This window comes from Chenopodium quinoa, unplaced genomic scaffold (genome assembly GCF_001683475.1).
Source record: "Chenopodium quinoa cultivar QQ74 unplaced genomic scaffold, ASM168347v1, whole genome shotgun sequence".
Classification (NCBI taxonomy): Eukaryota; Viridiplantae; Streptophyta; class Magnoliopsida; order Caryophyllales; family Amaranthaceae; genus Chenopodium; species Chenopodium quinoa.
The window spans coordinates 756,614-768,963 of record NW_018745448.1 but is presented as its reverse complement, the minus strand read 5'-3'; positions in this window follow the sequence as shown (position 1 = coordinate 768,963).

Here is a 12,350-nt window from a genome sequence, read left to right as displayed (position 1 = left end):
CCATTAATTGTAGGAGAGACTATGCTTTGTCTAGATGAATTAAAGAAAAATCCAAAAGCAACTTTTCGAGGCTCTCCAATTTTATTACAGGTAGAAAAATAATATTTTTAATTATAGAAATAAAAAACATATATTTTTGTATAGTAATACTATATATTTGCATTGAATTTTTGCAGATGTGGCTAATGGAGAGACTAGAATTAATTATTCCTCCTGACAATATTGAAAAATACACTCCAAACTGCTTTGTGAGGCGAAAGAAGCGTTTCTCTATAAAGATGGGTCGCCATGAGTGGAGCAAAATATTCGCCTCTCATAATTTTGCTATCAAATGGGTCATCCCATGGTGGAAAATTGAGAAGATGGTTGGTGTCAATAAGCAACCCTTCTGGCGTCTTCCATGATTAACAAAGATGACTTTTTATCATCCCTGCAGGGTAAAAAGGCGGTACAGTCTTATTCAAACAATTTCTTCTGAAGATCTTCGTTGTCCCTATGAATTCCCTGTTTCTCAAGAAGTAGAAAGGTTTGACACTTATTGGAGTGCTAGGCCTTTATGTGAAGAGGTTACCCAAAAGGTTCCTCCTTCTTTGCCCAATGATGATGTGAAGAATTGGCTTCTTAATAAGCCCAAAAAAGACAAGGAGAAAGATTAAAGTAGAACCAATATGAAGAATCATCTGGGTGACAAGATAACTCCTGTTAAGGAGCGCTTAGGTGAAAAAGTTGAGTTCAAAACACCTACGATGCCTAAGAAGAAGGACACTGCTAAGGGAAAGGAAAAAAGAAAAGCCGACTCTTCAGAAAAGAAAGTTTGGGTGGAAAAGAAACATGGTGTCCTAGCTAAAGGAGAAACTATTTACTCCAAGATTGAATATAAGTCCTCTAAAGGATGCCTACTAGCTAAAGTGATGGATGATAAGGAAGAAACAGACAAGAATCGGAAAAGAGCAAAGAAAGAGAACAAAGATTGAAGCACTACTTAACTTTCAATTTATTAGACAAGTTTAATTCTTTAGCCAATTTATTTTGTTAAGCTTTTATTTAAATTCCATCAATAATTTACTTATATTTTATTACTGCGCATTGATGCTGAACGAATTTTTGTTGATGCTGGGATGCGAGATTTCTAAAAATTAAAGTGGCCACACCCTGTAAAGGGACTCCTATGTATCCTTTCCTAAGGAATCAGGCCAAACGTAGCTCTCTTGAGTGTCCTACTCAAGTAATTATGGGTAGTACTTGTTAAGTTGTTCAAGGTTTGTCATGTTTGAGAACTCATTACCATCCATATCAGTTAGTTTTGATGCCCCTCCTGACAGGATTGTTTTGACAATATATGGTCCGGACCAATTAGGTCTAAATTTGCCTCTTTGATCCAAAACAGTTTTCCCTAACGCTTTTAACACCAAGTCTCCTACTTATTAAAGTGTCTAGTCATAATGATAGCATTGAGTATGATGTAGAGCTTCTAGTCGCTTTTCATCGAGTAGAATTAACTCTTCATATCTTGCCCTAGTCCATTAGACTTCATTGAGTTTACTTTCCAACGCAATGCGTAGAGAAGGTATCTCTAGCTCTATATGTTGTACGACATCCATTCCATAGACTTAGGAGAATAGCGTATTTCCTGTTGATGTACGAATTGACGTGCGATAACCCCAAAGTACAAAGAGTTTGTCAGGCCAATCCTTGTAATTTTCTGTCATTTTGTCGATAATAGTCTTTAAATTCTTGTTAGCCGCCTCAACTGCTCCATTTGCTTGACGTCTATAAGGAGAAGAATGATGGTGTTGAATACTATACTTTTGTAGCAATTCTTCACATTCTACTTTAACGTGAGTTCCATTGTCACTTATCATCTCATGCTGGACTCCATATCGACAAATAATGTTCCTTTCGATAAAGAGTGCTACATGTTTTGTAGTGAGTTTAGCATATGACTGTGCTTCAACCCATTTTGTGAAGCAATCGATTACTACTAGAATGTATTCGTGACCTCCTGTCCAAGGAGGGGTAATTTTTCCGATGATATCAATTCCCCATGTTGAAAATGGCCATGGTGATGTGTAGGTGTAGAGTAGAGATGGAGGACCATGTTGCAAGTTAGCGTATATTTGGCATTTAGGGCATCTTTTTACGTATTGATGACATTCCCTATTCATGGTAGTCCAATAATACCCTTCTCGCATTATCTTTTGGACTAGCATTTTTCCATTAACATGAGTTCCACGGACGCCTTTATGAACTATCATCATAGCTCCTTAGGCTTCCATTTTGCCTACATATAAGAAAGCTTGACCCATAGGTATCCTTTTGTGTAACTCATTATCTATGAGTACATATTGGGAAACCAAGAGTCTCAATGCTCGTTTTGCTCTTTTGTCGGCATGAGGAGGATATTCTCCTTTGGTGACATAATTGAGTATGTCTGTGTACCATGGTTCTTCTTCTTCTTCTTCTTCTTCTTCTTCTTCTTCTTCTTCTTCTTCTTCTTCTTCTTCTTCTTCTTCTTCTTCTTCTTCTTCTTCTTCTTCTTCTTCTTCTTCTTCTTCTTCTTCTTTTTTTTTTTTTTTCTTCTTCTTTTCTTCTTCTTCTTCTTCTTTCTTCTTCTTCTTCTTCTTCTTCTTCTTCTTCTTCTTCTTCTTAGACCACCTCATCGTCTTTTATGGCTTTTCTCTATGGTTAAAAGCATTTGCATAATTGAGTCTCAAAAGGCATGAGGAGGATATTCTCAAAAGCCGGTTTATGCCTTTTCTCTATGGTTAAAAGCATTTGCTCGATTTCCGTAGGTATCCTAACCATTGAGGCTAGTCTTGCCAAGGCATCAACAAATTGGTTTTTTTTCTGTAGGTAGATATGTGTATTCTACCTTTTCTAATTGGTTGGTGAGAGTTTCCAGATAAGTTTGGTAAGGGGCTAAACTTTCACTCCTTACTTTCCATCTTTTCGATATTTGGTTGATGATCAAAGAAAAATCTCCGAATATTCAAAGTTTCTTTACTCCCAATGCCAAAGTTGTTTCGAGGCCTACCATGCATGCTTCGTTCTCTACAGCGTTGTTTGTAACGTTGAAATCTAACTTTATAGAGATTAGGACATGTTCTTCTTTAGGTGATGCTAATAATACTCCAACGCCACATCCCTTTTGGTGTAAGGCTTCGTCGAAGTGTAAGGTCCAAGTATCATCTTCTGTGACCATCAAGTCTTCATCTGAAAATTTGTTGTCATGTATTGGCGTCGAATCTTCTATTGGAAAATCCGCTAACAAGTCCGAGACCACAAATCCTTTAATAGCCTTTTGACGTATGAACCTTACATCAAATTGGGCTAAGTTGACTATCCATCTTGATATGCGCCCATTAAGTGTAGATTTTTCAAATAAGTACTTGAGTGGATCCATTTGAGATACTACAAAGACTGTATGCACAAGCATATAATGTCTCAACTTGGTTGTGGCCCACACTAATGCGAGGCACAATTTCTCAAGTGGTGTGTAGCGTACTTCATTCTCAAGAATATTCTTGCTTAGGTAGTAGATGTAGTTTTCTTTTCCTTCTACTTCTTGTGCGAGCATAGCCCCCATTGTCTTTTCGGTGACTGTCAAGTACAACCTGAGAGGAATCCCTGAAAATGATGGTGCTAATACGGGAGGATTTTTGAGATAGGCTTTGATCTTTTCAAAGGCTTTTTGACACTCATAATCCCATATTACTAGCACATTCTTTTTGAGTTTCTTGAATATTGGTTCACATATTGTTGTCAGCTTGGATACGAACCTACTTATGTATTGCAATCGGCCAATAAATCCTCGAATTTGTTTCTCGATTTTGGGCGGCGGCATTGAAATAATTGTTTTGATCTTGGTTGGGTCTATCTCTATTCCTCTAGAGCTTATGACATATCCCAAGAGTTTGCCTGAGGTGACTCTAAAAGTGCACTTGGATGGATTCAACCTTATGTTTTATTTCCTTAGCCTTTCGAAGAATTTTCTTAAGGCTACTTGATGTCCTAGGCAATCTTTTGATTTCACAATCATATCATCCACATAGACTTCAACCACTTTGTGGATCATGTCATGGAGTAGGGCAGTTGCTTCTTGTTGGTAAGTGGCACCCGCGTTTTTCAACCCGAATGGCATTACCGTGTAACAGTAACTACCCCAAGGTGTTATAAAAGTTGTTTTCTCCATGTCATCTTCCGCCATGAGAATCTGGTTGTACCCTGCGTACCCTTCCATAAATGAGAGAAGCGCGTGATTTACTGTATTATCTACTAAGATATCGATGTATGGCAAAGAGAAGTCGTCCTTTGGACTTACCTTATTTAGATTTGAATAGTCGACACACATTTTTACCCTTCCATCCTTCTTTGGAACTGGGACCACATTTGCAACCCATTTGGGGTATTTGGATACCCTAATAAAACCTGCAGTTATTTGTTTTTGAACTTCTTCTTTTATATTAAGAGCTACGTCGGGTTTCATTTGACGCAACTTTTGCTTTACAGGTTTCATTCCTGGAATTGGTGGTATAGTGTATTGAGCTATTTCTCTGTAATACCTGGCATATCTTCGAATGACCAAGAAAATACATCGATAAATTCTATAAGTAGATTAATTAAATCGGTTCTTTCATCTATATTAAGTAATATCAATCGTTTCAGTATCCTCAATTACTGGTGTTTTATTTTCAAGTGTTTCCATTGCTTTAATGTTTTATTTATCATTTTCATTGTTAGTTAAGCAATGCTCATCATCTTGGGTTAGAGAGTAACACGAGGAGTACGGGGAAGAAGACATATTATTGAATTCAAAAATCATTACATCAAATAAGGAAATGTCCGATGGGACTTGACTACTAACTATTCTAAGAGTAGGTGCTAAAATAGAAAAATTAGAGGAAGAAGGTGCTACAGCTAAAGACTTAGAAGACTCAATAGGAGAAGACTCTGACTCAGACTCTTACTCAGATGACTCTTCAAACATTGGTCCTTGTCCTGTTGTTATGGAGATCTTTCTTCCACTCAGAATAGTCACCTTTACTATTTTGCGCCAATCCTTGCACTAAACCCTCTGCTGGAGTGATGAGCTTCGAAGGATCGAAGTTTTCACTTTGTAGGACTGTTTGAATGAGCGAGGAGTTTTTCTCTATATATTTCGGCTCATTCTTCTCGCGTCCAAAGAGGAGTCCCATGACATGAAAGTTGAAGCATGGGTTTCTTTCTCCTTGTGGATAGAAGTTGGGATCTCATCTAAAAAGTAGCAATCTAGAAAGATTTCAAACCCAGGTTGCGCTATGCAATTTACAACAAAGGGTTTGGAAAATTCGTGGCATGGATATTCCTCTCCTTCTCTTATAAATTGTTCATTAAGATTAAGAGGATATTGGTCCATTGGGATTCTTTTCTTTTGGGTACGAGCGTTCCTATGCGCTTAGATTTTTCCCGAGCTTGCTTTAGATCTTCTGGAGTCGGTTTGAAACCAAGTCCGAAAGTATCTAATTTAGGGAGGCCAGCTAGTCCTATTTGTTTCGCTATCTCCTTTTTCTTTCCAAGAGTCATTCAAGGAAAGTGTCCCTATTTTCTGAGAATAGCATTTATGATCATATTAGAGTGGAGGTCATAGCAAAGAGGGGTCCTTTCATCTTCCTCGATTAAGGAGACCTCTTCATTAAAGCCCCATAGATCTTCATCATTCTCATCGTGCTCCACATTAATAATTGCATTTTCAACAGCTTTGATTCTCATAGGTGAAGTGAAGCATCGATTGTAATAGGGATCCCTCCAACTATAGCCTTTACTTGTTGATGAAGGGATAAAGGGACGACTTTTGTTGGGGTTTGGTGAGTTCGACTCACCGCGGAACCAACCCCGACCCAAGGAACCACTCGTAATTAATAAAACCATAAAGCATAAATAAGTAAACAGAAGAAAAGAAAGAACGAATCATACCCTTGAAGCGAGCTTCGCCCTCTCAAAACGGGCTCTTACTTGAAAGCCTTGAGCACCGAAAATGCCGTGCCTCCAACGGTATCCACCCACAAAGGACGAACACGACTTTTTAGGTCTGCTACCTTGGAGTTAGCAAGGTCCGACCAAAACCCAAGTGTTAATGGAGTTTAAGAGTTTTTCCAAAATATGGAATGCTCTTTCTAACTCCCACTCAAGCACTTTACTCCAAATACCAAGGTTGGTATTTATATAGGAAAGTAAGAGTGGGAATTTCTATCCCATCAATGTGGGATTCATGAAATTCCACAAATTAATTTAAAGCTAAATTAAATTAAATATATCAGCAAGTAATAAATCAACAAGTGTCCTAATCATATGTAAAGATGAGTATGGACCACTTGGAGAGAAGGGGACCATACTTGCTCCCCACTCCTTCCTCTCCTTGTGACACTTGTCCACACCAGAAAGCAAGCATACTTACTAGCTTTCCCTTTCTACCCGACCTAGGCCCACGGCCCAGCTAGCCTCGCACCGTACGGGCTGCTAGCTGCTGTCAGCTCGACCCAGCATGCCCAAGCACATCAGTGCGGGCTGCTGATGCCGAGGGCGCTGCTAGCTAGCCACGCACATGTGCGGGCTGCTAGTAGCAACGCACGCCAGCACGCCACGCACTACTTGCGGGCTGCTGGACGTGCTGTGCTAGCATGCCTCGCACATGGTGCAAGCTACTAGCCACGCCTTGCTAGCATGTCTCGCACATGATGCAGGCTGCTAGCTCGGCTAATCCCCTAGCACTCGGGATTCCGATGCTAGGGGTATTTTGGTCATTGTTGATTTATTACTAATTTGTCGTCTCGTCTTTTTATTATTTTTGACTCAACTTCCGACGCTCGGTTTCGACGCTCTAAGCTCGAATTTCCGACGTCAAAATATTTAACACTTGGGCGACGAATTAATTTCTTTCGAATTAATTCGTCGAGTCAGTTCGTATATTTTGCTTGAGTGTGACCCGAAGGGTTCAGTCAAGATTAAGCTGTAATACTAATTATATTAATATTACTGATCAGAAGCGGCCTCCACCCAGGCATTCCGATCACTTGACCTTACTGAATATTTTAGCTTTCTTATAATTCTAAACCCGCTATCAGAATAATACACTTGTTCGAAGGACACCATTCCTTTCAATCTCCCAATTGTCTTTCCGGACAAGTGTGTATTTAGTGTATAGCCCCTTTCCTATGTCTCTTCATGAACTACAGAGTAAGATTACTCGTCATCTCTGTTACGTCCAGAAGTGTTTCTCGAAATCCGAGTTTGACTGTCAATAAGCAGATGATTTCTAAAATCCATCTGAGCACGGCCATGTTTTTTCACAGTCTCGCTCTTCGAGAGGCCTTGTAAACAACAAGACATGTTCCCTATTATTAGTAGGGGGACATTTCCAGTCTTGTAATGTAGCTTCTCTTATTAAGAGGACCTAGCCGCCCGATATCTGTCGTTATAATCCCCAGTTACGGCAGACGTTTGGCGGATACCAAAGCGGACTAGTACTCAAACAAGAGACCTCCCACTACTCATGGTCAAGGAAAAGAGTTCCGATAGTAATAATGAGAAAAATACTTATGACGATTTTAAATCTCTTAAAGTATTCTCATAGGTCGATCCAGTATGGTTCTAAACCAATACCTATGCAAATGATATATATCCTCATAGCACAAGAAACGGTTCTATAAATCATACTACACACTAATCTCTAATGGTCATTAATCGTCCACAAAAAATATGACCTTGATTAGGGATAATTTTCGATTAAAATATTCAATGTTCACTTAATAGGTGTTTCTTTATCCAAGCCATTGACTTAATATCCTATTTGGAATATTTATTAAAATCGAATGGACTCATTATTTAATTCTAAACCACATTTAAATAGTTTTGTGGAATATTTAGAAATATTTTATTCCACTATGAAACTTCACAATGTTTCATCTTATGATAAATGGGTTTTCCCAAATGTTTTAAGAGTAGTACTCTTCATAAAACATTCATAGAAATCACACTCATATTTTATATGCTTGATTTCTTTCATGCAATTATGAATGTTGTCGTTCACTTATTGCATAGGTTTAGTTATAATTACGTTGCAAACCTTAGCATCTTCATTATCCACCATTTCCATAATAAGATGATAAAATTTTGAGAGTGTTAATGGATTACATGTGATTCAGGATTTATTGTCCAAGCAATGGCTCCCACTCATTTTCATGATTTGAGATCTTCTACTTGACAACCTACTATCATCAATGTTCAAAAACGAACTTTTCCATTTAACATCTATCTTATTATTTCCTTTAAGGCAACAATATTCTCAACATATGTTTTAGTAGACTCTCCGATGATGCCTTGCATGGATTTCACTCCAAACGACTCACAATGATTTGGAATACTCAAATCACTTACGATCATGGAAATTTATCTTAAATTTCCGCACATTATACATGGATGCATATCCATGTTACCATTCTCAAGCCACGACACTTCTTGCCTCGTGCTTATAAATGGCTTCCTTGCTAAGGATCTAATCCTTGTTAAGGTTTGTGCTTGCCACATCAAAACTCAAATTTTATTTGTTTCCATGCGTCAAGAACTCATCCAACTACTTATTTAAGTGCTATGGATGTTCTTGACTATAACCTAATGATCTAATACTTAGATTAATGTCGACTGGTATTATATACGTACTTCACATGCTCTAAGCAAGTAAGTCGTCTGACGATTCCATATCATAGCTTTACATGATGGATTTAATTCTAGAATGATTCTCAATTCTATTCCATCCATGTGACATTTAGCTCATTCAGTTACACTGAGTCTTGCCAAAATGTTCGCTATGTGATATGGTTGAAAGTCTCTTACTAGAGTCTTTCTTGGTTGACTTAGTATTTAGCCTAGCTTATACTTAGTTCAAACATTTACTTAGCTTCATACATATATAGGTCGAAAGCCTTTCAAAGTCCTTCACGTTTAACATAGTAAATTCCTTTACTCATTTAAACATTTAATTAAGTATATACCATAGAACTTAATTCCCAACATGTACTAAGTATCGTCTTTAGCTTGTTCTATTGTCGAAAATACTTTCAAATCTAAGCATTTAGCATTTGATAGTTGTTTCACAATGGAGTTCGTAAACTTCTCGTTGGACCATTACTTTTGCTCCCACTAAACTTCTTGTTCATCAGAATTTCTATGTTTCTCCATCAGTCAATCCTCTTATTAACTTTATGAGAAAACACGTTCCAATTCCTTCATGCAATGCTTCCTTTAATCCCATGACGGATTCCATGTGCTTGCTTTCAAATCTAGCATTATTTAGATTTTCAAAACCCTTAGACTATTCCATAGTCACTTCCAAGATCCTATTTTGGGAAGGCGGTTTTGGTATCTATTTTTATTGGTGAATAGGTTTTTATTAAAATCAACTCCTTGAAATTAATTATATCCTTTACAACCAATCTAGCTATGTATGCATATACATCCACATTTGTTAGTTTTCTCCTTGAAAACTTATTTGCAATTGATGGATCTTTCATCCTTCATGCAAATTAATCAAGTTTCGAACATGATTTTCAAACATGGAGTCTATTTTGGATTTTCATGGCCTCTAACCATCATTCGGAATTTGGATTTGTCATAGCTATCTTACAAGACATTATTCCTTTGCTTGTAAGTCTTAGGTTTATTTCTAACTTAATAGAAAATTTATAGGATTCAATCCAAGCCTTTGGTGAATTCTATACCTATACGGAGTAATTGCATCAAACACTGAGTTTTAAGGCGCTTTCAAAGCCCTTTTATCATGTTGATCTTACTCCAACATTTTTAATGTTTTGTGAGTAATGAATTCTCTTTTAAGGCACTTGTAAAGTCCTTTTGAGTATTCTTGATCAAGCATTCTCATGAAGTCCTTTAAGGTCTTCCGAGATTCTCAGTTCTAGTTTGTTGCTAAGCTCGATGGTCATCGAGTTCATTTTCCTCCCACTTGTCGTTTTGAAAACTTGTTACTTTCCAGAAAGACACCACTTAGAGCAACAAACATTATGTTCTCAATTAGGATGTGGAGGTAATGCCCGTAGTCTTACTTGAATGCTTACAAAGAGACATGTATATTGTCTTTGGGTAAAAGTTTGTTGTGAAACAAACAGTTAGCTCCCACTTGAGCTATCTTTAGTCTTTATTGAGCCATTCAGCTCCCACTGAGCCACCTAGCTCCCATTGAGCCACTTAGCTCCCACTGAGCTAGTGAACTCCCACTGAGACTAAGAGCCTTAGACATATACTTGAAAAGACTTTTAGAAGTTATTTCTATCCATAACTTAATATGGCGTCCTTTCTTAGCTTCGACATATTGTTTAGTGTAACATTAGTCATTTGTGCAAATCTTTAAGAACTTTATAGGAAGGGTTGTGAACCATCATCGTTTGAGTCATTTTCCAATGATATCGAGGTCTGCGTGAGGACACACTATGTTCTTTGTAGAGTTCTTTATGAAAATTTCCATTCATAACTTTGAGATGGTTACGCTTGGCTCAAGCAAACATTGCTCGATCTAATCTAGAAGTTTTGATATCTTGCCAAGTCGGTTCTGTACTTCACTGGACTCTTGAACTACTCAGGTCAAGTTTGTTCACATTTGATGAATATACCCATATCCTTTCAAATTCTTTGTGAAGAGTTGAAGTAATTGATTCCTCTTTAGCCTTCGGAGTCAATTGTCTATACCAAGAACAATAGCTCTCTGCTTTGTCGGTTTCAACAACTAAGACTTGCTTGTCTTAGAATGATTCCAAATCGAGAAACTATCAAGAGCCTATCTAATAGAATCTTGAGTACGTTTTTATTTATATGACATTGCTAAAGATGTTTGGAACGCAAATCAAGCCCATGACTTGAACTTAGTGAGTTAATCATGTTAGGGAAATGTTTGTTTATAATCAAGCATTCTTGACTCAACGCTTGGATAACTATGCCATTCAAATAAATCTCGCAACTATTGCTCATTACTTTGAATGTGAGTCTTTCCGTGTGTAAACGGATCAATTGCTGATTATGGAACATAATAACCATTATTTGTTCCAGCCTTTGGCTTAAAAGGTCTTTAAACAAAACATACGACCTTACAACTGATGTAGCTCTTCTTGCTTCATTCTAAGCTTGTAAGTCGATAACTTAGCTTAACTTCAATAGTTTGAGGTCACTATCATAGTGGAACACTCAAGCAGTATCCGATACTTGTGAAGATAACGAATTGCTTAAGTTAACTACAATAACATGAACTCATGAGTTGAAATGGAATCTAATTTATTTTCTTTGTTCCTTCTTTCCTATATTTCTTATCATACAATATCTCATAATCTTAATTTAAGAATTATTTCTTTAAGTACCTTGACTCTTATACTTTGTTAGGCATAATCAAGCACCTAGTGCGCCGTAAAACAAAGTTCCATCTTTTCCATTAATTCTTACTCGAATTACTACATCAATGAGTCCTACTCAATTATGTATGATGCGAAAAGATACATTGGTTGTCAAACATTGACAATCTTGAGTTTGCAACACAATACCTCATGTTTTATAAAAACTACCTAGTATTTTAAATACGTGATGTCCAACCGTCCTTTCGGACTTAGTTATAAAAGTCATTTATGAGAATTGTATTTTAGAAATGCTTTTCCTGTCTTTGAGAACTATTCTCAAGGATTTCCTTTACCAATCATGGAAACAATATTATTTGATTTAGAATACTATAAATATAAGTGCAAAGTATAACCATTTATCAAGAACATAATAAGTTTGAAATTTAATAGCATTCATGCAAACTTCAATCTTATTAAACGTCTTATTTACGCATAAAAATTGTCCCTATTTGGCGAAAATAAGGCGATTCCAAGATCCGAAGAAACAAAGAGTGGTTAAGCATGCTTTGGCTTGTCTTAACACTCAATCTTCTAAGGTAAGCATTGCCTTGCTAATGGCTCTAAGCCACTCTTGGTTAGATAATCGTCGCATCTAATGCATCTTTGACGATGTATCTCTTTTGCCACAGTATGTGAGGACTCCTCACTCATACCGATGAGTTCAACCAAAACCAACATGCACACCTGATGTGCCTTATGAGCCTTGGAGAAGTGATGGCACCTCGCTTTGGCGTAGCCTACCATCATCCTCGTTCGGTTGGTAAGTGTTGTTTTGGAAAGGCAAGTTTGACTCAATATTATTAGGGACCTAGGATTTCTATGTTGGTTGATTTAAGTGAACTTAACTAATCATCGCAACATAAAGAAAACCTAAACATGCATCTAACGAATAATTCACATGTATATAAGCATAAAATATAA